General features: G+C 37.9%; 1 long non-coding RNA gene across 1 annotated transcript in view; it reads right to left on the bottom strand.

The window, feature by feature from the left end:
• Positions 1 to 4,610, bottom strand: part of LOC104993172 — a 53,760-nt gene that overhangs the window by 37,201 nt on the left and 11,949 nt on the right. The window contains exon 3 of the long non-coding RNA XR_825803.1: positions 989 to 1,087. This is a non-coding gene — a long non-coding RNA (uncharacterized LOC104993172). The remainder of the gene's footprint in view (positions 1 to 988; positions 1,088 to 4,610) is intronic.

Below are 4,610 nucleotides of genomic sequence, written 5' to 3'. Positions count from 1 at the left end.
GGCATCACGGACTCGATGGATGTGAGTTTGAGTGAACTCCGGGAGTTGGTGATGGACAGGGAGGCCTGGCATGCTGCAATTCATGGGGTCACAAAGATTCAGACACGACTGAGCAACTGAACTGAACTGATATTTATATTATTTATTAGTTTACACATGCATAGAACATTTCTAGACAATATTTTCAATAAACTTAACAGTTGCTTCTGAGGAGGAGGGATCGATGAATTGCTTATCTGGCAATAGAAGGAGACTTTCCTTTCCTTGCATAACCATTCTATATTATTTGGATTTCTATCATTGACATGTATTACTCATTGTATTAATAAAAAGATACTTTAAAGCTCCAGGTAGCAGAGAAGTCAGAGAAGCTGTGCACAGAACTGTACTTCCCAGGACCCAGGCATCTCAGTAATAATAGACCTATTGCTCAAGCTACAGGTAACACTGCTACAAGTTAAAAAGTGATTGATTAATTATAAAAGATGCACAGAGTCAGAATAATATTACACTGCTGTAGGATATCATGTATTCAAAGAGTTAATTCTAGAATCAATGATCTAATATCTTTATACCAGGCTGTAAAGATAGAAAAGTTATATTCATTACATATGTTCCAGAAAAACAAAATACAGTTTAATAAATTTTTTAATTACTTCAATATTATATCCGGTCTCCTTTATTGGAGGGCAAAGGCTCTGATTTCAAGGCATAATTAGAATAAACTGTGGAAACTATATAGTGATGTTCGAGGACCACAGAAACAAAAGTCAGAATAATTCTTTTCCGAGCCAGTTTAATATAAAAATTTATTTTCCTAACAAATTTACACTTGCTTCATGGAAAAAGATCTCAGTAAGACGGCAGAGCTTTGGCATATTCTTGATAACTCCTTAAGTTTCAGCACTCCAAACGTGTACTTGTACCCGTAATTTCACGTGAACTTTATTTGGGCCACAAAGAAATTAAGGCTCGCAGTGTAGCTCACCTGAGAATGACATATTCATTCACTCATGCTTTTTTGTTCTGAAAACATTTTGCCATTGAAGAGTACATTTTTAAGGTATACGATGATGGTACATTTGACCTGTGAAAGGTAAATAAAGCAGTTAAGGGTGTCATTGTAATTTAGATGTAGTTACTCCATCAAGAAGGTTCCTGAAAAACCTCTCACAAGTAAACGACCTGTCATTTCATAACTGGACTTTCAGTTTAATTTACTATCCTTGTAAAATGGGGAGAAGAGTCAATAGCTTCAGAAAAAGCATTTAGTATACAGATTCTAGGGGTAAGATGCTATAAAATCAACCGAAATTCAAAAGCATTTGACTAAATAGTGCTAGGTCTACTATATAATGTTACTTAAAAGATTAATATGTATACTGTATTTTTAGTTATATGATAGAGAACACAAGTACATTATAATTGTAAAAGAAACAGATTAGGGTAATTATTGGAGTCTAATAACCACTTGATGTTTTGTTAAGTCATCTCAACCTTCCTGTTGATGCAAAAAATATATTTTCTGATATTTCCTGTTTAACAGACTTCTGTCAATCAACATTTTTCTTGCCCCCCACTTTCCCTGACGAAGTCCCACTTTATCTTCTCCCTACATAAATTAGAACACTTCTTTTTCACTAGGCTTCAATAATAAAACCAAATAAAAAAGTTATTTCTTGAGTAGTATTTATTTGTAAAACCCTATACTAGGCTCTGTAAAACACCACCATCTTTTAAAATAGCCTCAAGTCTCCTAATGAAAGGATACTAGGGAAAATCTACCTCATTCCTATTAAGATGATTCTTGTCATCTGAGCACTTAAGCACCTATCAGATTCACTCACCTGGTAGAGCTGGAATTAAAACATACACATGGACAGGTAAAACAGCCAAGAACAACAAATTAGATTTAACAAAGTGGTCCTTAGCCTTAAGTAACCAGAGGTTATAAACAATAAGAGAACCATTTTATTCTTCAAAATCCTTAAGAGACTGAGGAGACACCAGGAAAAGAGGAATCATGAATGAGACATGAACTAAAAACAGGAAGATGTTTTATAAGCTAATGTAATGAAGAAAAACCCCCTCTCTCACCATCAAACATAGACCATTAGGAATTAGGCAAGTACCCTTCAATGGAAGAGATGAAGTATTTTCAATAGATATTAATCTTAGAAGACATCTGCACACCAGTAAGAAAGAATGTCTTATATAAAACAAACACCACAAATAAACAGAAGCCTCAATTAATTGAGTCAGGAGGACAGAAGAGGGAGCTCTTGGACCCTGCAACAGTAGCAGAGCCCAACTGGAAGGAAAAAAAGACTCCTTTCCTAGCAAGAGATCTCTAGTCTTTCCCATTCTATTCTTTTCCTCTATTTCTTTGCACTGATCACTGAGGAAGACTTTCTTATCTCTCCTTGCTATTCTTTGGAACTTGGCATTCAAATGGGTATATCTTTCCTTTCCTCCTTTGCTTTTTGCTTCTCTTTTTCGCAGCTATTTGTAAGGCCTCCTCAGACAGCCATTTTGCTTTTTTGCATTTCTTCTTCTTGGGGATGGTCTTGCTCCTTGTCTCCTGATCAATATCACCTCTGTCTATAGTTCATCAGGCACCCTATCAGATCTAGTCCCTTAAATCTATTCGTCACTTCCACTGTATAAGTGTTAGGGATTTGATTTAGATCATATCTGAATGGTCTAGTGGTTTTCCCTACTTTCTTCAATTTAAGTCTGAATTTGGCAATAACAAGTTCATGATCTGAGGTCAGCTCCCGGTCTTGTTTTTGCTGACTGTATAGAGTGTCTCCATCTTTGGCTGCAAAGAATATAATCAATCTGATTTCAGTGTTGACCATCTGTAGTGATGTCCATGTGTAGAGTCTTCTCTTGTGTTGCTGGAAGAGGGTGTTTGCTATGACTAGTGCATTCTCTTGGCAAATGTTATTAGCCTTTGACCTGCTTCATTCTGTACTCCAAGGCCAAATCTGACTGTTATTTCAGGTGTTTCTTGACTTCCTACTTTTGCATTCCAGTCCCCAGTGATGAAAAGGACATCTTTATTGGGTGTTAGTTCTAGAAGGTCTTGTAGGTCTTCATAGAACCATTCAACTTCAGCTTCTTCAGCATTACTGGTCAGGGCATAGACTTGGATTACCGTGATGTTGAATGGTTTGCCTTGGAAACGAACAGAGATCATTCTGTTGTTTTTGAGACTGCATCAAAGTACTGCATTATGGACTCTTTTGTTGACTATGATGGCTACTCCATTTCTTCTAAGGGATTCTTGCCCACAGTAGTAGGTATAATGGTCATCTGAGTTAAATTCACCCATTCCAGTCCATTTTAGTTCGCTGATTCCTAAAATGTTGAGGTTCACTCTTACCATTTCCTGTTTGACCACTCCCAATTTGCCTTGATTCATGGACCTAACATTTCAGGTTCCTATGCAATATTGGTCTTTACAGCATCAGATCTTGCTTCCATCACCAGTCATATGCACAACTGGGTATTGTTTTTGCTTTGGCTCAGTCTCTTCATTCTTTCTGGAGTTGTTTCTCCACTGATCTCCAGTAGCATTGGGCACGTAACAACCCTGGGGAGTTCATCTTTCAGGGTCTGATCTTTTTGCCTTTTCACACTGTTCATGGGGTTCTCAAAGCAAGAATACTGAAGTGGTTTGCAATTCCCTTCTCAACTGGACCACATTTTGTCAAGAAAATTAGAGATACCAAGGGAAAATTTCATGCAAAGATAGACACAATAAAGGACACAGATGGTATGGACCTAACAGAAGCAGAAGGTATTAAGAAGAGGCAGCAAGAATACACAGAAAAACTGTACAAAGAAGATCTTCACAATCCAATCATGATGGCGTGATCACACCTAGAGCCAGATATCCTGGAATGTGAAGACAAGTGGCCCTTAGCAAGCATCACTATGAACAGAGATAGTGGGATGATGGAATCCAGTTGGGCTATTTCAAATCCTAAAAGATGATGCTGTGAAAGTGCTGCACTCAATATGCCAGCAAATTTGGAAAACTCAGCAGTCGCCACAGGACTGGAAAAGGTCAGTTTTCATTCCAATCCCTAAGAAAGGCAATGCCAAAGAATGCTCAAACTACCGCACAATTGCACTCATCTCACACACCAGTAAAGTAATGCTCAAAATTCTCCAAGCCAGGCTTCAGCAATATGTGAACTGTGAACTTCCTGATGTCCAAGCTGGTTTTAGAAAAGGCAGAGGAACCAGAGATCAAATTGCCAACATCCGCTGGATCATCAAAACAGCAAAAGAGTTCCAGAAAAACATTTACTTCTGCTTTATTGACTATGCCAAAGCCTTTGATTGTGTGGATCACAATAAACTGTGGAAAATTCTGAAAGAGATGGGAATACCAGACCACCTGACCTGCCTCTTGAGAAACCTGTATGCAGGTCAGGAAGCAACAGTTAGAACTGGACATGGAACAACAGACTGGTTCCAAATAGGGAAAGGAGTTCGTCAAGGTTGTATATTGTTACCATGTTTATTTAACTTGTACTCAGTACATCATGAGAAACGCTAGGCTGGATGAAGCACAAGCTGGAATCAAGATTGCTGGA

Source organism: Bison bison, unplaced genomic scaffold (assembly GCF_000754665.1).
Source record: "Bison bison bison isolate TAMUID 2011002044 unplaced genomic scaffold, Bison_UMD1.0 scf7180017864235, whole genome shotgun sequence".
Classification (NCBI taxonomy): domain Eukaryota; kingdom Metazoa; phylum Chordata; class Mammalia; order Artiodactyla; family Bovidae; genus Bison; species Bison bison.
Note: the sequence above shows the minus strand (reverse complement) of the source record. Positions and strands in the feature narration are given on the sequence as shown.